Source organism: Carettochelys insculpta, chromosome 3 (genome assembly GCF_033958435.1).
Source record: "Carettochelys insculpta isolate YL-2023 chromosome 3, ASM3395843v1, whole genome shotgun sequence".
Lineage (NCBI taxonomy): Eukaryota > Metazoa > Chordata > Testudines > Carettochelyidae > Carettochelys > Carettochelys insculpta.
Window position 1 is genome coordinate 201963923 of NC_134139.1, and position 26161 is coordinate 201990083.

Consider the following 26161-nt stretch of genomic DNA (forward strand, 5'->3'; position numbering starts at 1 on the left):
GACACAGCCTCTGTCTCGCTCCTCTTCCCCTCCCTGGATGGCGGATTTCAGCATCAGCGGCCCTGGCCCTGTTTTTAACCTTCAGTGCTCCTGGCCACTGGGCCAGCAGATTTGACTTGAAAGTTAGAGGCTGTACCCACTGCATTGTGCCCTCCCACCACCATGTCAGCACAGCGTGTGCTGGACAGCCACTTCCCTGCTGCTGTAGCATGGAGGAGGGAGGTCACGGTCCCTGCCTGGGGCAGCAGCAGCAGCCCCATTGTACAGGTGGGCAAAGTGAGGCACAGCAATGAAGAAGGACTTGCCTGCAGGCCACTGGCATGCTGCCTGAACATGCACATTTCCCTGGGGGAAAGGCCTCCGGGAGGCACAAGGAAAGGCTGCTTTTGTGGGGAGCGTTGACAATTTCCAATCTTTTGATGGCAGGATGGAGGATGCTTCAACCTGGAATGATCCAGACCGGGGCGTGGAGCTTTTCTTCAGGTGACCATTTGTCACCTTTGCTGTTTCCCTCCTGACAAGGCCGGAGTTTACCATCTCTAACAGCAACCCACTCGCATGCTGCATGGTGCTCTATCCCCTCCTGGCGGGTCTTTCACACGCAGGGTTGAGTGTTTTCTGAGCAGAGTGTATAACAAGAGGCGTGGTTTAGAGTAGACAGATGAAAGCTCAGGCATTGGGGTGTAATACCCTGCCCTGAACTGACCCTAAGGAGAAGACCCTGCTCTGTAAGCAACAGCTATAGGAAGGGGCTCTCCCCCTATGGCTCCATCTGTGCTGCTGTTCGCCGATGGTCAGGTGAGATGCCACTATGCCCTTGTATTAATATGAGATTTCAACTGCCAGGGCAGAGCTCACTAGCGACCAGGCTGAGAGCCGCTGAAAAGCCGCTGGGTTCTTTGTTTTGTGTTCAGTTTGCACAGGAACAGGAGGAGTCAGGTTACCCCTTAATCAATTCCTTTGTTTATTTACCTAAGAAGTTAAGTTCTTACTGTTACATTGTTGCTTTATTTGTTTACCTAACGAGTTAAGCTCTTGTGGTTCCAATTGTTATAAGGTTTCTCCTTGGATTACAAATAGCTAGCATACACTCAAATTCATAGCTCTATACTTGTTAAATGTGCGCAAAAGAAATAAAAAGTAAAATACCTAGCAGGTCTTATCCTCACCCCTGCGTTACCAACATGGCTTGGCCAGTTTTCCTCTCAATCCCTCGGGAAGAAGTCCTTTGTCCCTTTTTCTCCAGGAGTCGGGCGTCCCCGGGGACCTGGGGAAACCCCACCCTCCTGTCCGGCAGGAAAGATGATTGGAGCTCAAGTAGGGGGTCTGCCGGACCCCTCTTTTCTACCCATTGGGTCACGTAGGCTTCTTCCTTGGTTTAATTGAATTAAACTGTCTGACGCTGGTTCTCACAGGCAGTTCAAGGGTGTAGTTCACACCTATGAGGTAGACAAGTGAGGGCATTTGTGTCTTAATGGGCTGGAGATTTTTCCTCCTGTCTGGGACCCTGTGGGCGAATCAACTGATGGTAATTAGCCAAAGGCAGTCCGAGGCCCAGCTGTTAATGAGCCCATTGTTCTTAGCTTTGCTCCGGAGCTTCAAAGACCGTGGCTAAGAGAAGCCCATCTGCGCTCGCTCCCGGGCATTCCAGGGCTGGGCTACTCCTTTTAACCCTTTCGTGCTCTGAAGCACCTAGGGAAGGCAAGATGGAGTAGAGCAAAAGGGGGGGTTCTGTCTGGCGACAGCTGCCCTTGGGGCTGTGACTGCAGAAGTGTAACCATGCCAAGCTAGCTTTTGTCCAGGCAGTTTGGGCACCGAGAGCAGTAAAGCCTTGGCCGCAGGGGCCGGCTGCCCAAGTACCCAACCATGCTCCCAGGGATCAGGCCTATTTTTGGCAGCTCATCTGTGCACTGGCCTGTGCTGTCCTGACCTCGCTAGTGGTGGGACCTGAGCTGGCTAGGTCAAAGCTAGAACTGGTTTGTTGGCACATCCTACAGTCATGTGTGTTGTCCCCCCTCACGTGCTAGACAATACATAGTCCATTAATTCACTACAATGGCTCCTCAAGGATACTTAGCCTTGGAAGGCCCGGATGGCTGACATTTGTCAGGAACTGGGCCCTGTCTAACTTAGAGCAGGGCCCTGCTGCTGCTCTTCATCAAAAGGCAGCCTGACTGCCTTCGTTCCTGGGCCCCTTCCCTCGGGCCTCCCTCCAGGCTCAGCTGAGTTCTCCCTTCCCGCCGCAGAGAAACGGCCCCTTTGCCAGCCTCTCTTATGAAATTCATGGGTGGTTTCAGGGCTGACCCAGGCTGACCTCAGGGCCTCTGCCGGCTTCATGACTTACCCAGAACCATGCAGTGAAACCGGAGGGCACTCCAGCCCTAGCCCTTGGTAAGCTGGCGAGATAGTCCTGTTCCCTGAATGCTAACAACAGCCTTGGTCAGCCCATACTTGCCAACCACAGACTAGCCCCGAGGAGCAACTTAGATATGTCAGTGGTGTGAGCACCGGCCTGCTAAACCCAGGCTTGTGAGCTCAGTTTTTGAGGAGGCCATTTAGAGATGTGGGACAAATAGATTAAAAATAAACCTGTCAGGGATGGTGCTTGGTCCTGCCAAGAGGGCAGGTGACTGGACTCGATGACCTCCTGAGGTCCCTTCCAGTTCTATGAGAGGCATATCTCCATTTATTATTATATACAGGGCAAAATTCTCTGCCAGGGTAAATGGGCTATGCTCCCCCACAGTCCATGAAGGATCCCTAAGCATCTGCCACATTCATGAAATCATACAATACTAGAACTGGAAGAGACCTCAGCAGGTCATCAGATCCTGTCTCCTGCCCTCACTGCAGGACCAAGCCCCATATCGATCATTCCTGTTAGATGTTTATCCAACCTGTTCTTAAATAGCTCCAATGATGAAGATTCTACAACCACCCCAGGCAATTTATTCCAGGACTTAAACCCTGACAGGGAATTTTTCCAAAGCTATGTGTACATGGCACCCCAAACTTGAAGTAAGTGACGCGATTCATGCTGTGTATCTGATTTTGAATTAATGTGCTATTTTGAAGCATCCCTTACTCCTTCTGAAGCAGCATGCCTGTTCTCTCAGAAAATTTTGAAATAACCAGTGCATTTCACAGACATGCAGAAGGTCAGGCAGGCAGCCCCAGCTGAAACTGAAACTCCCTCTGCCTCTACCAGGAATCAAAATGGCAGTTCAATTGCCAGCAGTTCAAGCACACGCTCACTCACCCAGAGATCAGCACTCTCACCTGGCAGCTTCTTCAGCGGCGGGCTCACTTGCTCTCCTCCCTCTTAAACTCCCCTGTCAGCAGCTCCCTGTGCGCTACTCTCCCTGGTCGCTCCTGCCTCTGGAGCCTGCTCGCCTCTCTCAGCTGGCACTGCCTGCCGGACCTTTTGCTTCCTTGATCAGTCAGGGATCCGGACTCTCCAGTGCCTGACGGCAAGAAGAAAGGTCTCCTTCCTGCCTGCCTGACCTTTTGCTTCCTTGATCAGCCTTCCCCTGTGTGACTTATAGGGGGAGGGCCTGAGAGAGGCCAGCAGGCTTAAAAGCCAGAGGCAGGAGCGACCAGGGAGTGTAGCTGACAGGGAGCTGCTGACAGAGGAGTTGAAGAGGGAGTTTGACAGAGGGAGTTTGGCAGAAGGGAGGCCTACGATGGTCAGGAAGACCCGCAACACCTGTGCCACCACTACTGCTGTCTCTTCCACCTGTGCCTGTAGCCAGACAGACTGCCTGACCATGGATGCCTCTACCCAGACCCTGGTGTGGCCTTGCAAGGACTGTGCCTTGCAAGTTCCAGTTCCAGATATCCAGGCTGGGGGGACCGTTCAGTGCGATAGGTGCCTGCTGGTGGAATCTCTCAGGCAGCAGGTGGGAGAGTTACAGGAGGAGGTGTCCATGTTGAGGAGTATCTGAATCCAAGAGCAGTTCCTAGATAGTATTCATCTGGAGTCTGCTGAGGTGACTGTCCCAGTGTACAGGAAGGCTGATAAACCACTGGTGGAGAAAGAGGTAGACCAGGGTGGGCACTGGCAGCTGCACAGAACCCCGCACAGAACCCTCCCGCTGTGGTACTGGAAAACCGTTATGCTGTACTTGCTACAGCAGATGAGTCGCTCAGTACAGAAGAGGAGAAGCCTCGTACCCCCGAGGCTGAGAAGTCTCCTGCCACCGCTGCAAGAAGGAAAGGCAGAGTAGTGGTGGTCGGAGACTCTCTTTTGAGGGGGACGGAGGCACCCATCTGTCGCCCTGACATTTCGGCTCGGGAGGTCTGCTGCCTGCCTGGGGCCCGTATCCCAGATGTTACAGGGGCATTGTCGAGGATTGTCCGGCCCTCAGACTACTATCCCATGCTTCTCATCCATGTGGGCACTAATGATACCGTGAGGTGTAATGCTGAGCAGGTCAAGAGTGACTACAGGGCTCTGGGGGCACGGGTGAAGGGGTTTGGGGTGCAGGTGGTATTCTCTTCAATCCTTCCTGTTGCGGATGGGGCCCCGGCAGAGACAGGTGCATCCTAGAGGTGAATGCCTGGCTGCGTGGATGGTGTCGCCAGGAAGGCTTCAGTTTCTTTGACCACGGGATGCTATTTCAGGAAGGACTGCTAGGCAGAGATGGCGTTCACCTTTCGAGGAGGGGAAAGACCGTATTTAGAAACAGACTTGCTAACCTGGTGAGGATGGCTTTAAACTAGGATTGCCGGGGACAGGGGAGCAAAGCGCGCAGGTAAGTGGAGAACATGGAAACCTGGGAGATGGGTCGGAAGTAGGAGGGAGCATGGGCAACAATGTCAGAGTAAAAAGAGGGCCAGGAAAAAACTGGGGGGAAAGTTCAAATCAATATCTAAGATGCCTGTATACCAATGCAAGAAGGATGGGTAATAAGCAGGAAGAACTGGAAGTGCTAATAAATAAATACATCTATGATATCATTGGCATCACAGAAACTTGGTGGAATAATACACATGATTGGAATGTTGGTATTGAAGGCTACAGCCTGGTTAGGAAAGCCAGAGAGGGAAAAAAGGGGGGACGTGTTGCCTTATATATAAAAAATGTGCACACTTGGACTGAGGTGGAGATGGACATAGGAGATGGACGTGTTGAGAGTCTGTGGGTTAGTTTAAGAGGGGTAAAAAATGAGGGTGATGTCCTGTTAGGAGTCTACTACAGGCCACCTAACCAGGTGGAAGAGGTGGATGATGCTTTTTTCAAACAACTAACAAAATCATCCAGAGCCCAGGATTTGGTGGTGATGGGGGACTTTAACTATCCAGATATATGCTGGGACACTAATACAGCGGGGCACAGACTATCCAATAAGTTCTTAGACTGCATTGGAGACAATTTTTTATTCCACAAAGTTGAAAAAGCCACCATGGGAGAAACTGTTCTGGATTTGATTTTAACAAATAAGGAGGACTTGGTCGAGAATTTGAATGTGGGAGGCTGCTTGGGTGAAAGTGGTCATGAAATCATAGAATTCACAATTCTAAGGACTGGTAGGAGGGAAAATAGCAAAATAGAGATGATGGATTTGAGGAAGGCAGATTTTGGTAAACTCAGAGAGCTGGTAGGTAAGATCCCATGGGAGGAAAAACTGAGGGGAAAAACAACTGAGGAGAGTTGGCAGTTTTTCAAAGAGACATTCTTAAGGGCCCAAAAACAAGGTATTCCCCTATGTAGGAAAGATAGTAAATATGGGCAAAGACCCCCTTGGCTTAACAAGGAGATCCTGCATGATCTCAAACTAAAAAAGGAATCCTATAAAAAGTGGAAACTGGGACAAATTACAAAGAATGAACACAGGCAAATAACACAGGAATGCAGGAGTAAAATTAGAAAGGCTAAGGCACAAAATGAGCTCCAACTAGCTACAGGCATAAAGGGTAAGAAGAAGGCCTTTTACAAATATATTAGAAACAAGAGGAAGACCAAGGACAGGGTAGGGCCATTGCTCAGTGAGGAGGGAGAAACAGGAACGGGGAACTTAGAAATGGCAGAGATGCTTAATGACTTCTTTGTTTCGGTCTTCACAGAGAAGTCTGAAGGAATGCCTGACATAGCGAATGCTGGTGGAAAAGGGGTAGAGCTAGTTTTTGAAATAAAAAAAGAACAACTTAAAAACCATTTGGAAAAATTAGATGTCTGCAAGTCACCAGGGCCGGATGAAATGCATCCTAGAATCCTCAAGGAGCTGATAGAAGAGGTAGCTGAGCCGTTAGCTCTCATTTTTGGAAAGTCATGGGAGACAGGAGAGATTCCAGAAGACTGGAAGAGGGCAAATATAGTGCCCATCTACAAAAAGGGGAATAAGAACAACCCAGGAAATTACAGGCCAGTCAGCTTAACTTCTGTGCCAGGAAAGGTAGTGGAGCAGGTAGTTAAGGAAGTCATCTGCAAGCACGTGGAAGGTAGTAAAGTGATAGGGAACAGCCAGCATGGTTTCGTAAAAAACAAATCATGTCAAACAACCTGATAGCTTTTTTTGACACGATAACGAGACTCGTAGATAAGGGAGAAGCAGTGGATGTGGTATACCGAGACTTTAGTAAAGCATTTGATATGGACTCGCATAATATCCTTATCGACAAACTAGGCAAGTCCAACTTAAATGGGGCTGCAATAAGGTGGGTGCAGAACTGGCTGGCTAATTGTACCCAGAGAGTAGTTGTTAACGGTGCTCAATCCTGCTGAAAAAGCATAACAAGTGGGGTTCTGCAGGGGTCTGTTTTGGGACCCGTTCTGTTCAATATCTTCATTAATGATTTGGATATTGGCATAGAAAGTACGCTTATTAAGTTTGCAGATGATACCAAGCTGGGAGGGGTTGCAACTACCTTGGAGGATAGGGTAATAATTCAGAATGATCTAGATAAATTGGAGAAATGGTCTGAAGTAAACAGGATGAAGTTTAACAAAGATAAATGTAAGGTGCTGCACTGAGGAAGGAATAATCTGTTTCACACATACAGAATGGGAAAAGACTGTCTAGGAAGGAGTACAGAAGAAAGGGATCTAGGGGTTTTAGTAGATCACAAGTTAAATATGAGTCAACAGTGTGATGCTGTTGCAAAAAAAGCAAACATGATTCTGGGATGCATTAGCAGGCGTGTTGTGAACAAGACACGAGAAATCATTCTACCTCTCTACTCTGCGCTGGTTAGGCCTCAGCTGGAATATTGTGTCCAGTTCAGGGCACCCCAATTCAAGAAAGATGTGGAGAAATTAGAGAAGGTCCAGCGAAGAGCAACTAGAATGATAAAAGGTCTGGAGAACATGACTTATGAAGAAAGGCTGAAAGAACTGGGCTTGTTTAGCTTGGAAAAAAGAAGATTGAGGGGGGACATGATAGTGGTTTTCAGATATTTTAAAGGGCGTCATAAGGAGGAGGGAGAACACTTGTTCTTCTTGGCCTCTGAGGAGAGAACAAGAGGCAATGGACTTAAGCTGCAGCAAAGGAAGTTTAGGCATCTCGCTGGATGAACTGTGGTAATATCACTCCCACCATAGTAACTGACCTTTCAAGTACTGACTACTTTATTACTAGTTACTGACTTCACCTAAATACAACAAACACCGGATTAGACAACTTACCTTAAAATGACTACTGGACTTGACTACCTACTTTGAATAAAGACTACCGGACTTGTCATCTTTTATTTAACTTTGTATCGGTCGGGCCTAAAGGCCCAGGCCAGGTTTTCCTATGTAATATAAATGTAAAGATTAACGTTAAATAGTATTATTGGTACTGATAGTATTAAGATGAATAAGTAGTATGGACAATTAAAATATAGATGAATAAGTAGCATAAGGATTATTGATTACCCCATCCTAACCTTCTTGTTCAAATTCGCTTGCTACCTCCGCGGGTAGGGAGTAGCTCCCCTGCCCGCGTAACTTTTATTTATTAGTTATTTATTGTTTTCCGAGTTTATATATAATAATTGAAGATGACGGGATGTGGTACCACCCACTTGTCCAGTGGCTTGAGAATCTGAACACCTAATTTAATTTCCCCACTCTCTTTAATCGATGTATATTTTTATTTATGGGTATAGTAAGGGACAGCATGATAGATTAGAGACTAGTTCAATATAGCACAGCATAATACAATATAGATAGCGTTAATAGATAGTTGTACTTAATAAACACAGCGAGTTTGTTTGCACTAGCATTCTCTTGTCCCGCATTTTTCCTTTCTCTCGCTCCCTCCATCTCCGCTAGCTCCTTCCCCCCGCGTGCTATCTGGGCGGGGTCACGTGCATCTCCCCGGGCGGAGCTCTCACATACTGTCCGCCGGTGGGGTCGCAGCAGGGTCTGACCGGGTCCTTGGGATACCCCAGGAGGGCCTCGGCCCCCCTCATCAGCTACGCACCCATTCGACCACCTATCCTCGTTTCATCTTACCATCACCGTCCAGACGATATCGTATGGCGGCAGTCTGGCAATTTCCCTCATTTGGCACCAATGAGGTCTCAGAGTAGCTGGATGAGAGAGGTTCAACCTGTACTCCAGAGACTTTTAAAATAGCAGCCTACTTCACCTCTGCTGCAAGCCGGCATCAAGATCTTCGAGACTGGTGTATGTGATTTGATTGCTTTAACAATTTTCCTGTCAACATATTCTCTGTTTTTAGCAGTTTCTCTCTCCAGTTCAGCATTCTCTTCCTTTGCTTTCAAACAAAGATCTGCACGTTCTTTTTTCATAACCAAAATCTGCTTTCTTCATTGCCTCCTTCTCTCTGACTGTTTCTGCAGTATCTATGGCCACTTGCAAAGATTTCATTTTTTGATTAGTACACTCATCCCTCACTAAACAAAAGTACTTTACTAATGAGTACTTGCTAAAAAGGGGAACATACCTACCTACCTTTATTCACTATATGAGTGAACTTCCCCCGCTTCTATGAGCAGAGTCCCTGGCCAGGGGCAGGGAGACCCAGAGCCCTGCGGCTGGAGCTTTCTCCCTCCATTCCCTCAGACATGCAGCTGTCGCTCTCTTGAGTTTTCGCCTGCGAGCAGAAATTTTGGAACCGATTGTGCTCGTATAGCGAGGGATGAGTGTACCTCTCTTTCTCAAGGTGATTCCTGTTTTAAAACACAAACCTTCCAGGACGTCCTTTACTAAGGCCCTCATACTGTTGCTGACTCATTGCAACTACACTTTTAACAATAAAACTCTCTAATGCAAAGTTCAAATTTAGAATAGCGGGGGGCCCTGATCCAAGGTTCAGTTGACCTGGTTCTGTGGATGGAAGCAAGACTAGGCCACTGTAATCTTGGTGTTTTTTCCAGGCACTGCTGAGAGGACCAAATCAGGGCACATTGCTTAAAACAGGGCTACTTCCAGCCCAAGGCTGGGGTCAGGGCAACACTGGGAGACAAGATCAAATCAATGTCTTAGATGCCTATGCACAAACGCAAGAAGTGTGGGTAACAAGCAGGAAGAACTCGAAGTGCTAATAAATAAATATAACTGTGAGATCATTGGCATCACAGAAACTTGGGGGGATAATACACGTGATTGGAATTTTGGTATGGAGGGGTACAGCTTGCTCAGGAAGGATAGATGGGGAAAAAGGGAGGAGGTGTTCCATTAGATATTAAACATGTACCCACTTGGACTGAGGTGGAGACGGACATGAGAACCTGCTGTGTTGAGAATGTCTGGGGTTAGGCTAAAAGGGGTTATAAGCAAGGGTGATGCCCTGCTCGGAGTCTCCTACAGGCCACCTACCTAGGAGGATGAGGCTTTTTCAAAAGAACTGACACAATTATCCAGGGCCCAGGCTTTGGTGGTGATGGGGAACTTCAACTATCCAGATACATGTTGGGCAACTAACACAATGGGGCAGAGACTGTCCAATAAGTTCTTGGACTGCATTGGAGACAACTTTTTATTTCAGAAGGCTGAAAAATCTAGCAGTGGGGGGCGGCGGGGGAGCTGTCCTAGATTTGATTTTAACAAATAGGGAGGAACTGATTGAGAATTTGAAAGAGGAAGGCAGCTTGGGTAAAAGTGATCATGAAATCACAGAGTTCACAATTTTAAGGAAGGGTAGAAGGGAAAAGAGCAAAACAGAGAGAATAGATTTCAGGAAGGGAGATTTTGGTAAACTCAGAGAGCTGGTAGGTGAGGTCCCATGGGAAGCAAAACTCAGGGGAAAAACCAGCAGAGGAGAGTTAGCCGTTTTTCAAAGGGAAATTACGAAGGGCCAAAAGCAAGCTATCCCGCCGTGTGGGAAAGATAGCAACTATGGCAAAAGACCGCCTTGGTTTAACCAGGACAGCTGGCATGATCTCCAAATAAAAAAGGAATCATCTAAAAAATAGAAACTAGGACAAATGAAAAGGCTGAAAATAGGCAAACAACACTGCAATACAGGGGCAAGATTAGAAAGGCAACAGCAAAAAATGAGCTAAAACTAGCTACAGGCCTAAAGCAAAACAAGACGACTTTTTATAAAAACATGAAAAGAAGGAGGAAGACCAAGGACAGGGTAGGTCCATTGCTCAGTGAGGTGGTGGAGGAGACTGTGCTTTTCTACAAGAAGCAATGGTTTAAGTCAGGCTACATTTGAGCAGGGCTAGCCACTGACAGGATCACCATATAAAAACGGGGCCATCCCTGAGAGGGAGAGTATCTGTAGCAGTATCTATCAAGTCATGTTGTGTTACTGTGTTGTAGTATAACAAGGACATGAATCCAACGTGAGTGGGTAGATACTGATATAGATACACTCCCTCTTCGAGGTGGCCTCTTTTTTGAAAGTCAGATACGATAATCCTACCCAAACCTCCCCAGAGGCTGTCCAGGGTTACAACACAGCCATATAAGGCAGGTTTGGTGTGGTGGAGACCTCACAAAGGGGATAGAAGGTGGAGGTGGTGACATCACCTCCTGATCCTGATATAAGCCAGGGTCAGGACAGAGGCACAATGCAGAGGCCACCTCTCCAGCAGCAACACTCCTTCTCAAGGTCTCTCGTTGGGGACTGAGAGAATTAGGAGTGATGTACTTGAGCATGAGCTGGAAACTCGTTGGCGTTTTCTCCTTCCCTATTGCTGATTTTGAGGTCAGCGTTTCGAAGGTAAGAGTCTGGATGCGGAATGGCCAAGCGGGAGTCTCTGGAGTGGGAGGAGGAGGAGGTTTTCCCCAGTTTCCCAGTTGTGATCTATGGCTCTTCCTTTTTTGCAGGCACTGCAGAAGGCCTTTGTCTGACCAGAGGGATGTCATGGTGGGGAACTTGCTGGGGGGAAGTCCCCAGACAGAGATGGTCTCCAATGCATCTTGGAGGTGAGCACGGTCAGCAGTGGCAGGGGGCAGGTTCACTTTCCATTCAGAGGGGAAGTGGGAAAGAGAGTTATGCAAGGCCTTTTCTCCTTCAGTGACAGGGGAAGGGGTTGGGAATTTCATGTTAGGGCCCTGGCTGTGTTTGGGCATGAGAGTCTAACGGTTAAAGGAATCCAATCACATGCCCAAATTGCTAGTCCTTCCAGGCTTGTGGCAGAGGAGGGAGCATCAGTAGAGCGAGTGACACCTTTCCATAGCCATCTCACTGGGCCACGTTCCCCAGCATTTGGTGCAAACCGAGAACAATGGCTACAACAACGCTTTGTAGGTTCATCTGACAATCCAATAAGATCCAAGAAGGCCCTGTCCACGTCCCTTTACTCTAGGGCTCCTTGGGGGCCGAAAGAGCTGAGGATCTAGCTCTAGTTCTTTCCGCATGGTGTCTTCAGAAGAGGGACTCGAGGAGAAAGACTGCTGACCTCGGGGTGATTGGGAGCTGATGGTACAATGCTAATGGAGCCCCCCAACCCCTCCTTCCTTTCTTTTAGAAGTCAGCACAGCTCCCCAGACTAGAGAACTTGGTGATAAGCTGTGACTGTCCATACCCCAGCCAAGGACATCTACCGGCTGACCTGGGAGGAGATTTTCCGACTCTGCAAGGGCTGCTAGAGCAGAGATAACCCCAAAGAGAAAAGGGGCCCAATAGAAAAGTGATTCTGACAAAACCCAGAAGTCGCTGAAGCTCCATCCTGTCACCTCCATTGGGGAGGAAGAGGAGAGAGACATGGTCGTCCGGAGGCTCCATCTGATCCTGTGACTTCCATTGGGGAGGCAGAGGAGAGACAAATGGTCCTTCAGAGTCTTCATCTGACCTGTCACCTCCATTGGGGAGGAAGAGAAGAGAGACATGGTCGTCCGGAGGCTCCATCTGATCCTGTGACTTCCATTGTGGAAGAATACAATAGATACATGGTCCTCCAGAGTCTCCATCTGACCTGTAACCTCCATTGGGGAGGAAGAGAAGAGACACATGGTCCTCCAGAGTCTCCATCTGACCTGTAACCTCCATTGGGGAGGAAGAGAAGAGAGACATGGTCCTCCAGAGACTCCATCTGACCTGTAACCTCCATTGGGGAGGAAGAGAAGAGAGACATGGTCCTCCACCCCATCTGATCCTGTGACCTCCATTGCGGAGGAAGAGAAGAGTGATGTCGTCCTCCAGAGGCTCCATCTGAGCTGTGACCTCCATTGGGGAGGAAGAGAAGAGAGACATGGTCCTCCACCCCATCTGATCCTGTGACCTCCATTGCGGAGGAAGAGAAGAGTGATGTCGTCCTCCAGAGGCTCCATCTGAGCTGTGACCTCCATTGGGGAGGAAGAGAAGAGAGACATGGTCCTCCACCCCATCTGATCCTGTGACCTCCATTGCGGAGGAAGAGAAGAGTGATGTCATCCTCCAGAGGCTCCATCTGAGCTGTGACCTCCATTGGGGAGGAAGAGGGGCGACATGGTCCCCTGGCTCCATCCGAGGCAAGGCCCTGACCTAATCCAGCCAGCAGAGACCCACAAGGAGGAAGTTGTGGGAAATGGTAAGCCATGTTGGACCTCGGGGTCATTGTGGAATCTCCAAGTGCAGCCTTTCTCCCACTGGGTGTCCCAACCCGGGAAGGGGTGGCATGGCCGGAGTAGGACAGTCGCGAGCGGGCTCACCACCGTGCAGGCTTTCCCAGGCATGACCTCTTCTTCGGTCCTCAGATCTCCCTCCGGGCCGATCTTGGGAATCTTGGAAAATGTCCATGATTTTTCATGGCCTTCCCAGCTGGGTGGCTGGAGAGCAGTGGTCACTGTCTGGGCACTCAGGTCGAATGGCAGCGCTGCCGCCAGCAGCAGCCCAGAAGGACGGGTGGCACGGTCTGATTTGGACTGCCCCTCTTTCTCCTGCACTGCTGCTGGTGGCGGCGCTGTTTTGGAAGTGGGGGGCAGCAGAGCAGTGACCGCTGGCAGGCCATTCCGTTCAGAAGTCAGTGCCGCCACTAGCAAGAGCACAGAAGGAAGGTCGGAAGGATGTGCTATTGCCTTCCTTCCCTCTGCACTGATGCTGGTGCTGGGGCTGTCTTCCAAACGGGGTGGTCAGGGAGTGGGTGCAACTGGCCAGGCACCCAGCTCAGGAGGCAGCACTATCACCAAGAGCAGCACAGCTGTCCTTCCGTCTGTGCCACTGCTGGTGGTAGTGCTGTGTTCCAGTAGGGCAGCTGGAAAGGCAGTGCCACCCCCAGCACTGGTGCAGAAGGAAGGGTGGCATCCTATGCTATTGTCTCCCTTCCTTCTCTACTCCTGCTGGGAGCAGCACTGCCTTGTAAGGGGAGTGGCTGGGAATCAGAGGGGTGTAGCTGGGAATTCGTGGGAATCAGTAGCTGGGCATTGGTGGGAATGAGAGGGGTCGTGGTTAGTGGTTACTGGTAGAACATCCAGCTCAGAAGTCAGTGCCACCACCAGCAGCAGCGCAGGAGGAAGAGTGAGGTGGTACTTTCTTGCCATCCTTCCTTCTGCACTGCTGCTGGCCGTGGCACTGCTTTCTCGGCTGGGCGGGTGAGAGCAGCTGCCCCTCCAGCCACCCAGCTGGGAAGGCCAGGAGAAATCATGCACATTTTCCGATTTCCAAAGTCCACCTGGACAGAGACGGGAGGACTAGGGAAGAGGTCATGTCTAGGGAAACCCACACGGATGGCGACCCTGCGAGCGACCCTCCTGCTCTGGTCTTGCCACTCCCCTCTGGGGTGGGACCCCCAGTGTGAGAACTGCTGTACTTGGGGATTCCTCTACGACCCCGAGTTCCAACATGGCTGCAGGCGATCGGCGTCTATTTCCCACAACTTCCACAGGGGGTGGCTGGATTGTCAGGGCTGACGTGGATGGATGGAGCCTTAGAGGACCGAAGAGGAGGTCATGTCCAAGAGCCCTCAGGTGCATTGTGCGCCTGTCCAACATTAAAGAGAATTAACCAACTCATTCGTTGTGGGTCTGTTTTTGGGTCTTTGCTCTCTGAGTCTCAAGGATAAATTTGGGTCTTTTTTTTCAGCTTGAGACAGTGGAAGGTAATCTTCCCTACCCAAGGTCTCCGCAATTTTTATTCAATTAAAAACTGATTCCCCACCCCAAACATGGGCTCAGGCAGACCAGAGGATTTTTGCAAAAAGCCACCAGCCAAACACCTGGGAACGACTAGTCTGTTGTAACTCCTGGCCCCCAGATGCCACAGCAGCAACCACTCCACGCCACAGCCCGAGGGAATCACAAGTCCCTTGCCTCCAGGTGCCCCTTGAGTAACCCCTTTATCCCACAGCCAGAGAGAGAACCCAGGAGTGCTTGCCCCCAGATATCCCACCCCTAACCTCTAGACTCCAAAGGCAGGAGGAAGAACCCAGGAGTCCTGGCTTCCAGATTCTGCATCTCCGATCAATGGTGCCTACAGCCATGGGGAGTATGCATGAGTCCTGGCCTCCAGATGCCCCACCTAAACCTAGGCCCACCCTACAGTCATGGGGAGAGAGTCCTGGCCCCCAGCTGCCCCACCTCTCAGCCCTAATCCCCACAGCCAGAGATAGAAAGCAGGAGTCCTTGCCCCCTAGATATGCCACTTTTAACCTGCAGACCTCACAGCCAGTGGGAAAACCCAGGAGTCCTGGGCCCCAGATGTTCCACCTTCAACCACTAGTCCCCACAGCCAGAGGGACATCCCAGGAGTGCTGCCCCACAGAAGGCCCATCTTTTACCACGGATGGCAGCCACAGCCAAGGGGAGACTCCGGGAGTCCAGGCCCCCAGATGTTGCACTTTGATCCAGTGGCCCCACAGACAGGGGAGAACCCAAGAGTCCTGGCCTCCCGATGCCCCACCTCTCCCCTCTACAGCACAGAGCCTGCAGGAGAACCCAGGAGTCCCCTGCAGATGCCCCACCTCTGACCCCTCTAGCCCCCAGCCACAGGGAGAACCCAGATGTCCTGTCCCCCAGATGTGTCACCTTTAGCCTTTAGCCCCCACTGACAGGGGAGAACCCAGGAGTCCTGCTCCGCCCCACCCCCCCCACGAGCCCACAGCCAGGGGAAGAACTCCAGGAGTCCTGGCTGCCAGCTCCCCTCCTCTGAAGTCAGTGCTGGAGTGGGGAGGGGGCGTGGCAAGGCCCATTGCCATGGCGACCCTGGTCCTTCATGGAGTCTGAGTGTTACTGACAAGTCCAGGTTACCAAACAACAATGTAGGGAAGAGATTCTGTTGGTTTTCCAATGGTGGGTATTGTGTTTTTCCAGAAATGATCAAACTTTTTATCCCCATGCAGAAAAAATGGTGAATGCCAACATCTTACACTAGAGCAGCATGCCGTGTAGTTACCTCACATGTTCCTCATGGTCAGTGCATCTCACAACTGATTGTAATAATTGTCTATATTTACAAGTGACATTTGCTGACCAGATCAGTGTCACTTTGAAGATTGCGTCTCACTGGCAGCAGAGTGTGTGACTGTAGTTTGCACAGCTCTGTGGGCAGATATCAACATCTATGAATTCCTAAGGCAGGGTTTCTCCATTTGTCAGTTTTGTGTGTACATGAGAGTATCTCCACTGCCTGATAGAGGATTCTAGTTTGTCATGGCTTGACGATATACAAGATTGGTGTGGAGCTAGTCTAGAGAAACTCAGCCACTCTGCACTGGACAGGGAAAGGTGGAAGGAAATAGCGAGGGAGGCATTGCACACCAACAGGCGCTGAACGCATATTTGCTATTGATCAAGACGACGATGATGATGATGAATCTATTCCAACTTTGTTGCAAGCCTGCACAAAGAACTAGGCAATTGGTGTGTGTAATTTGATTGCTTTCACAGTTTTAGTTTCAACTTATTCTTTTTTCCTATTTTTAAGAAATATCTGGATTTTTAGATTCGAAAGAATTGTTTTCTTTTGGAGTGTGTTCTTTTTGGTAAGTAACACAATAATTCAATAGCCACAATGCATGTGAGTATGAGACAGTCATTAATACATAAAATCAAATCATACCTTTTATAACCCCTATTTGAAGAACAGCGCGCACACAGTGATTTGTAATGCGACACGTCTTTACTGCAGGACAGTCACCAACTTTTTATATTTTCCATTTCCTCACTTTCCATGTGTGTTTGTCCCACTCTCATCTTGATTTTCACTGCTGAACCTTCTTTCTCTCCGGAGGACAGTAGGGGGAGCCATCCAACCTTTAAAGATCACATATGATTTGCTCTTTAGATAGGAGTTGTGCATTTTGGGGTTTTTAGACATTTGAGACATTCAACATTTATTGAACATAATCAGGAGAATGATTTATTTTTGTTTACTTTGCAATTATCATGTCAGAAGCCAAAAAGAATTCCTTAAGAGTCACTTGCAGCACTGGAGCAGAGATGGTCCTGAACTGATGAGCTGGATTGAGGACAAAGCTGGAGGAACCTCGGCGTCCTTTGTATACTCTTGCCCATGTGGAAGGAATTGCATTGTTCCTCCCTGTGTGGAAGCATGTCTGAGATGGAGCTTATTGCATTCGCAGGTCACCTGTTCATAACATCACAGCAGGACACCCAGCTGAGAAGTCAGGGACAGCACCAGTGGTGGTGCAGAGGGAAGCAGTATTAGCATACCATGCCACGTCTCTATGACTCAGAAGGAACCCCAGCAGCAGTGCAGAAGGCAGGGAAGCGAAGCCATATCGTTCCAGGCTTCCTTCTGTGCTGTGGCTTTTGGTGGCACTGACTTCTGAGCTGGGTGTCCTGCCAGCAGCCACTGCTTTACTGCTACCCAGTTCCAAAGGCAGAGCCACGACCAGCAGCAGTGCAGATGGAAGGGTGAGAATACCGTCCCATGCCACCCTCCCTGCTGTGCTGCTGCTGGTAGGGGTGCTGCCATCTGAACTGTCTGCCCAGGCAGCGGTCACTGCTCTCCAGCCACCCAGCTCGGAAGGCCAGGAAATGTCACAGCCAGTTTTTAAGGTTTCCAAAATCTGCCCAGAGGAAGATTTGAGGACCAAGGAGGAGGTTTTATTTGGGAAAACCCGGATGGCTGGTGATCCTACTCACAACCCCCCCACGCTCATCTTGTGACCCCCTTTTGGGGTGCAAGCCCTAGTTGGAGACAGGCTGCACTTGGGGGGCTCCCCAATGACCCTGAAGTCCAACATGGCCAAAAGTTTCTGGCAGACCATTTCCTACAACACCCACTGACCCGGGGACAGATAGGGCCCTACCAAATTCACCTGTGTTCTGGGCAGTGCCACAGCCCAAGGTTGTACAAATCGGTCAATTTCACGCCTTTAAACATTTACTTGTGAGATTTTAGCAAGTGCTCACCCTGCAGGCCCTGACCTAACCTGGGATTGTGCAGGGGTTGGGGGCAGGGGGACATTGTTTGCAAAGTTGTTGTGGGGAGGGGTCCCCAGAATGCCACTTTCACTGCTGTGCTGCCCTCAGGGTAGGGCTCGACAGGCCTATGGATGAGGAGTTTGAGGGGCAACGGCCTCCGGGCTCCTTTGAAGTGCCACAGCAGCGCTGCTTCAGCTGCCCACAGCTGTAAGGGTTGGTGGGGGGGAGCCCAGTGCCAGAATCTGGATGGCACCGAGAGCTGCCTGCCCTGGCCCTGCCCCTTCCCCTCTTGGCCCTGCCCCTTAGGAGCCAGGTCCCCCTCCCATCTTGCCACATAGCCCACAGTGACTTGCTGTGGCTGGAGCTAGAGTCGGTGCCCCCCTTGTTTCTGCACTGCCTCTCAGGGTGGCTCTGATCTCCCCTCCAAGAGTGGCTGTGCTGGGGAAAGACAACTCCTGTCCCTCCCCGGCCCGGCCAGAGGAGCAGATTCCCTGCCGCACGGGGAGATCCGATTTCATAGCGCAGGGCAGGTTTCACAGCCCGGTACCATTTTACACAGCTGTGAATTTGGTCGGACCCTTCTCAGAGAGTCTCAGGGACCTTTTTTTCCGCTCGTGGTCTGCACTGGGTGGTCGTCTCCATGGGAATTGTCTGGCCCTGGAACAGCCACCAAGGGGAGTTCTTCCCTTCATTGTATTTCCTGTTCCTTTTCAATCCAGCATCATGGACTAAGGGGCTGGCAGGCCGCACTCGGGTTCTGGTGAGAAAGGTGGGGGAGGAGGAGGGGTAGGTAGGGGGAGGAGGAGGACGTCCTCTTGGTCTTTTCAAGTCTTCAGTCCATCCACGTGACACAGCCTCTGTCTCGCTCCTCTTCCCCTCCCTGGATGGCGGATTTCAGCATCAGCGGCCCTGGCCCTGTTTTTAACCTTCAGTGCTCCTGGCCACTGGGCCAGCAGATTTGACTTCAAAGTTAGATGCTGTACCCACTGCATTGTGCCCTCCCACCACCACGTCAGCACAGCGTGTGCTGGACAGCCACTTCCCTGCTGCTGTAGCATGGAGGAGAGAGGTCACGGTCCCTGCCTGGGGCAGCAGCAGCAGCCCCATTGTACAGGTGGGCAAAATGAGGCACAGCAATGAAGAAGCACTTGCCTACAGGCCTTTGCCAGCTTCTGTTATGAAATTCATGGGTGGTTTCAGGGCTGACCCAGGCTGACCTCAGGGCCTCTGCCGGCTTCATGACTTACCCAGAACCATGCAGTGAAACCGGAGGGCACTCCAGCCCTAGCCCTTGGTAAGCTGGCGAGATAGTCCTGTTCCCTGAATGCTAACAACAGCCTTGGTCAGCCCATACTTGCCAACCACAGACTAGCCCCGAGGAGCAACTTAGATATGTCAGTGGTGTGAGCACCGGCCTGCTAAACCCAGGCTTGTGAGCTCAGTTTTTGAGGAGGCCATTTAGAGATGTGGGACAAATAGATTAAAAATAAACCTGTCAGGGATGGTGCTTGGTCCTGCCAAGAGGGCAGGTGACTGGACTCGATGACCTCCTGAGGTCCCTTCCAGTTCTATGAGAGGCATATCTCCATTTATTATTATATACAGGGCAAAATTCTCTGCCAGGGTAAATGGGCTATGCTCCCCCACAGTCCATGAAGGATCCCTAAGCATCTGCCACATTCATGAAATCATACAATACTAGAACTGGAAGAGACCTCAGCAGGTCATCAGATCCTGTCTCCTGCCCTCACTGCAGGACCAAGCCCCATATCGATCATTCCTGTTAGATGTTTATCCAACCTGTTCTTAAATAGCTCCAATGATGAAGATTCTACAACCACCCCAGGCAATTTATTCCACTACTTAAACCCTGACAGGGAATTTTTCCAAAGCTATGTGTACATGGCACCCCAAACTTGAAGTAAGTTACGCGATTCATGCTGTGTATCTGATTTTGAATTAATGTGCTATTTTGAAGCATCCCTTACTCCTTCTGAAGCAGCATGCCTGTTATCTCAGAAAATTTTGAAATAACCAGTGCATTTCACAGACATGCAGAAGGTCAGGCAGGCAGCCCCAGCTGAAAGTGAAACTCCCTCTGCCTCTACCTGGAATCAAAATGGCAGTTCAATTGCCAGCAGTTCAAGCACACGCTCACTCACCCAGAGATCAGCACTCTCACCTGGCAGCTTCTTCAGCGGCGGGCTCACTTGCTCTCCTCCCTCTTAAACTCCCCTGTCAGCAGCTCCCTGTGCGCTACTCTCCCTGGTCGCTCCTGCCTCTGGAGCCTGCTCGCCTCTCTGAGCTGGCACTGCCTGCCGGACCTTTTGCTTCCTTGATCAGTCAGGGATCCGGACTCTCCAGTGCCTGACGGCAAGAAGAAAGGTCTCCTTCCTGCCTGCCTGACCTTTTGCTTCCTTGATCAGCCTTCCCCTGTGTGACTTATAGGGGGAGGGCCTGAGAGAGGCCAGCAGGCTTAAAAGCCAGAGGCAGGAGCGACCAGGGAGTGTAGCTGACAGGGAGCTGCTGACAGAGGAGTTGAAGAGGGAGTTTGACAGAGGGAGTTTGGCAGAAGGGAGGCCTAGGATGGTCAGGAAGACCCGCAACACCTGTGCCACCACTACTGCTGTCTCTTCCACCTGTGCCTGTAGCCAGACAGACTGCCTGACCATGGATGCCTCTACCCAGACCCTGGTGTGGCCTTGCAAGGACTGTGCCTTGCAAGTTCCAGTTCCAGATATCCAGGCTGGGGGGACCGTTCAGTGCGATAGGTGCCTGCTGGTGGAATCTCTCAGGCAGCAGGTGGGAGAGTTACAGGAGGAGGTGTCCATGTTGAGGAGTATCTGAATCCAAGAGCAGTTCCTAGATAGTATTCATCTGGAGTCTGCTGAGGTGACTGTCCCAGTGTACAGGAAGGCTGATAAACCACTGGTGGAGAAAGAGGTAGACCAGGGTGGGCACTGGCAGCTGCACAGAACCCCGCACAGAACCCTCCCGCTGTGGTACTGGAAAACCGTTATGCTGTACTTGCTACAGCAGATGAGTCGCTCAGTACAGAAGAGGAGAAGCCTCGTACCCCCGAGGCTGAGAAGTCTCCTGCCACCGCTGCAAGAAGGAAAGGCAGAGTAGTGGTGGTCGGAGACTCTCTTTTGAGGGGGACGGAGGCACCCATCTGTCGCCCTGACATTTCGGCTCGGGAGGTCTGCTGCCTGCCTGGGGCCCGTATCCCAGATGTTACAGGGGCATTGTCGAGGATTGTCCGGCCCTCAGACTACTATCCCATGCTTCTCATCCATGTGGGCACTAATGATACCGTGAGGTGTAATGCTGAGCAGGTCAAGAGTGACTACAGGGCTCTGGGGGCACGGGTGGAGGGGTTTGGGGCGCAGGTGGTATTCTCTTCAATCCTTCCTGTTGCGGATGGGGCCCAGGCAGAGACAGGTGCATCCTAGAGGTGAATGCCTGGCTGCGTGGATGGTGTCGCCAGGAAGGCTTCAGTTTCTTTGACCACGGGATGCTATTTCAGGAAGGACTGCTAGGCAGAGATGGCGTTCACCTTTCGAGGAGGGGAAAGACCGTATTTAGAAACAGACTTGCTAACCTGGTGAGGATGGCTTTAAACTAGGATTGCCGGGGACAGGGGAGCAAAGCGCGCAGGTAAGTGGAAAACATGGAAACCTGGGAGATGGGTCGGAAGTAGGAGGGAGCATGGACAACAATGTCAGAGTAAAAAGAGGGCCAGGAAAAAACTGGGGGGAAAGTTCAAATCAATATCTAAGATGCCTGTATACCAATGCAAGAAGTATGGGTAATAAGCAGGAAGTACTGGAAGTGCTAATAAATAAATACATCTATGATATCATTGGCATCACAGAAACTTGGTGGAATAATACACATGATTGGAATGTTGGTATTGAAGGCTACAGCCTGGTTAGGAAAGCCAGAGAGGGAAAAAAGGGGGGACGTGTTGCCTTATATATAAAAAATGTGCACACTTGGACTGAGGTGGAGATGGACATAGGAGATGGACGTGTTGAGAGTCTGTGGGTTAGTTTAAGAGGGGTAAAAAATGAGGGTGATGTCCTGTTAGGAGTCTACTACAGGCCACCTAACCAGGTGGAAGAGGTGGATGATGCTTTTTTCAAACAACTAACAAAATCATCCAGAGCCCAGGATTTGGTGGTGATGGGGGACTTTAACTATCCAGATATATGCTGGGACACTAATACAGCGGGGCACAGACTATCCAATAAGTTCTTAGACTGCATTGGAGACAATTTTTTATTCCACAAAGTTGAAAAAGCCACCATGGGAGAAACTGTTCTGGATTTGATTTTAACAAATAAGGAGGACTTGGTCGAGAATTTGAATGTGGGAGGCTGCTTGGGTGAAAGTGGTCATGAAATCATAGAATTCACAATTCTAAGGACTGGTAGGAGGGAAAATAGCAAAATAGAGATGATGGATTTGAGGAAGGCAGATTTTGGTAAACTCAGAGAGCTGGTAGGTAAGATCCCATGGGAGGAAAAACTGAGGGGAAAAACAACTGAGGAGAGTTGGCAGTTTTTCAAAGAGACATTCTTAAGGGCCCAAAAACAAGGTATTCCCCTATGTAGGAAAGATAGTAAATATGGGCAAAGACCCCCTTGGCTTAACAAGGAGATCCTGCATGATCTCAAACTAAAAAAGGAATCCTATAAAAAGTGGAAACTGGGACAAATTACAAAGAATGAACACAGGCAAATAACACAGGAATGCAGGAGTAAAATTAGAAAGGCTAAGGCACAAAATGAGCTCCAACTAGCTACAGGCATAAAGGGTAAGAAGAAGGCCTTTTACAAATATATTAGAAACAAGAGGAAGACCAAGGACAGGGTAGGGCCATTGCTCAGTGAGGAGGGAGAAACAGGAACGGGGAACTTAGAAATGGCAGAGATGCTTAATGACTTCTTTGTTTCGGTCTTCACAGAGAAGTCTGAAGGAATGCCTGACATAGCGAATGCTGGTGGAAAAGGGGTAGAGCTAGTTTTTGAAATAAAAAAAGAACAACTTAAAAACCATTTGGAAAAATTAGATGTCTGCAAGTCACCAGGGCCGGATGAAATGCATCCTAGAATCCTCAAGGAGCTGATAGAAGAGGTAGCTGAGCCGTTAGCTCTCATTTTTGGAAAGTCATGGGAGACAGGAGAGATTCCAGAAGACTGGAAGAGGGCAAATATAGTGCCCATCTACAAAAAGGGGAATAAGAACAACCCAGGAAATTACAGGCCAGTCAGCTTAACTTCTGTGCCAGGAAAGGTAGTGGAGCAGGTAGTTAAGGAAGTCATCTGCAAGCACGTGGAAGGTAGTAAAGTGATAGGGAACAGCCAGCATGGTTTCGTAAAAAACAAATCATGTCAAACAACCTGATAGCTTTTTTTGACACGATAACGAGACTCGTAGATAAGGGAGAAGCAGTGGATGTGGTATACCGAGACTTTAGTAAAGCATTTGATATGGACTCGCATAATATCCTTATCGACAAACTAGGCAAGTCCAACTTAAATGGGGCTGCAGTAAGGTGGGTGCAGAACTGGCTGGCTAATTGTACCCAGAGAGTAGTTGTTAACGGTGCTCAATCCTGCTGAAAAAGCATAACAAGTGGGGTTCTGCAGGGGTCTGTTTTGGGACCCGTTCTGTTCAATATCTTCATTAATGATTTGGATATTGGCATAGAAAGTACGCTTATTAAGTTTGCAGATGATACCAAGCTGGGAGGGGTTGCAACTACCTTGGAGGATAGGGTAATAATTCAGAATGATCTAGATAAATTGGAGAAATGGTCTGAAGTAAACAGGATGAAGTTTAACAAAGATAAATGTAAGGTGCTGCACTGAGGAAGGAATAATCTGTTTCACACATACAGAATGGGAAAAGACTGTCTAGGAAGGAGTACAGAAGAAAGGGATCTAGGGGTTTTAGTAGATCACAAGTTAAATATGAGTCAACAGTGTGATGCTGTTGCAAAAAAAGCAAACATGATTCTGGGATGCATTAGCAGGCGTGTTGTGAACAAGACACGAGAAATCATTCTACCTCTCTACTCTGCGCTGGTTAGGCCTCAGCTGGAATATTGTGTCCAGTTCAGGGCACCCCAATTCAAGAAAGATGTGGAGAAATTAGAGAAGGTCCAGCGAAGAGCAACTAGAATGATAAAAGGTCTGGAGAACATGACTTATGAAGAAAGGCTGAAAGAACTGGGCTTACTTAGCTTGGAAAAAAGAAGATTGAGGGGGGACATGATAGTGGTTTTCAGATATTTTAAAGGGCGTCATAAGGAGGAGGGAGAAAACTTGTTCTTTTTGGCCTCTGAGGAGAGAACAAGAGGCAATGGACTTAAGCTGCAGCAAAGGAAGTTTAGGCATCTCGCTGGATGAACTGTGGTAATATCACTCCCACCATAGTAACTGACCTTTCAAGTACTGACTACTTTATTACTAGTTACTGACTTCACCTAAATACGACAAACACCGGATTAGACAACTTACCTTAAAATGACTACTGGACTTGACTACCTACTTTGAATAAAGACTACCGGACTTGTCATCTTTTATTTAACTTTGTATCGGTCGGGCCTAAAGGCCCAGGCCAGGTTTTCCTATGTAATATAAATGTAAAGATTAACGTTAAATAGTATTATTGGTACTGATAGTATTAAGATGAATAAGTAGTATGGACAATTAAAATATAGATGAATAAGTAGCATAAGGATTATTGATTACCCCATCCTAACCTTCTTGTTCAAATTCGCTTGCTACCTCCGCGGGTAGGGAGTAGCTCCCCTGCCCGCGTAACTTTTATTTATTAGTTATTTATTTTTTTCCGAGTTTATATATAATAATTGAAGATGACGGGACGTAGTACCACCCACTTGTCCAGTGGCTTGAGAATCTGAACACCTAATTTAATTTCCCCACTCTCTTTAATCGATGTATATTTTTATTTATGGGTATAGTAAGGGACAGCATGATAGATTAGAGACTAGTTCAATATAGCACAGCATAATACAATATAGATAGCGTTAATAGATAGTTGTACTTAATAAACACAGCGAGTTTGTTTGCACTAGCATTCTCTTGTCCCGGATTTTTCCTTTCTCTCGCTCCCTCCATCTCCGCTAGCTCCTTCCCCCCGCGTGCTATCTGGGCGGGGTCACGTGCATCTCCCCGGGCGGAGCTCTCACATACTGTCCGCCGGTGGGGTCGCAGCAGGGTCTGACCGGGTCCTTGGGATACCCCAGGAGGGCCTCGGCCCCCCTCATCAGCTACGCACCCATTCGACCACCTATCCTCGTTTCATCTTACCATCACCGTCCAGACGATATCGCGTGGCGGCAGTCTGGCAATTTCCCTCATTTGGCACCAATGAGGTCTCAGAGTAGCTGGATGAGAGAGGTTCAACCTGTACTCCAGAGACTTTTAAAATAGCAGCCTACTTCACCTCTGCTGCAAGCCGGCATCAAGATCTTCGAGACTGGTGTGTGTGATTTGATTGCTTTAACAATTTTCCTGTCGACATATTCTCTGTTTTTAGCAGTTTCTCTCTCCAGTTCAGCATTCTCTTCCTTTGCTTTTAAACAAAGATCTGCACGTTCTTTTTTCATAACCAAAATCTGCTTTCTTCATTGCCTCCTTCTCTCTGACTGTTTCTGCAGTATCTATGGCCACTTGCAAAGATCTCAGTTTTTGATTAGTACACTCATCCCTCACTAAACAAAAGTACTTTACTAATGAGTACTTGCTAAAAAGGGGAACATACCTACCTACCTTTATTCACTATATGAGTGAACTTCCCCCGCTTATATGAGCAGAGTCCCTGGCCAGGGGCAGGGAGACCCAGAGCCCTGCGGCTGGAGCCTTCTCCCTCCATTCCCTCAGACATGCAGCTGTCGCTCTCTTGAGTTTTCGCCTGCGAGCAGAAATTTTGGAACCGATTGTGCTCGTATAGCGAGGGATGAGTGTACCTCTCTTTCTCAAGGTGATTCCTGTTTTAAAGCACAAACCTTCCAGGACGTTCTTTACTAAGGCCCTCATACTGTTGCTGACTCATTGCAACTACACTTTTAACAATAAAACTCTCTAATGCAAAGTTCAAATTTAGAATAGCGGGGGGCCCTGATCCAAGGTTCAGTTGACCTGGTTCTGTGGATGGAAGCAAGACTAGGCCACTGTAATCTTGGTGGTTTTTCCAGGCACTGCTGAGAGGACCAAATCAGGGCACATTGCTTAAAACAGGGCTACTTCCAGCCCAAGGCTGGGGTCAGGGCAACACTGGGAGACAAGATCAAATCAATGTCTTAGATGCCTATGCACAAACGCAAGAAGTGTGGGTAACAAGCAGGAAGAACTCGAAGTGCTAATAAATAAATATAACTGTGAGATCATTGGCATCACAGAAACTTGGGGGGATAAT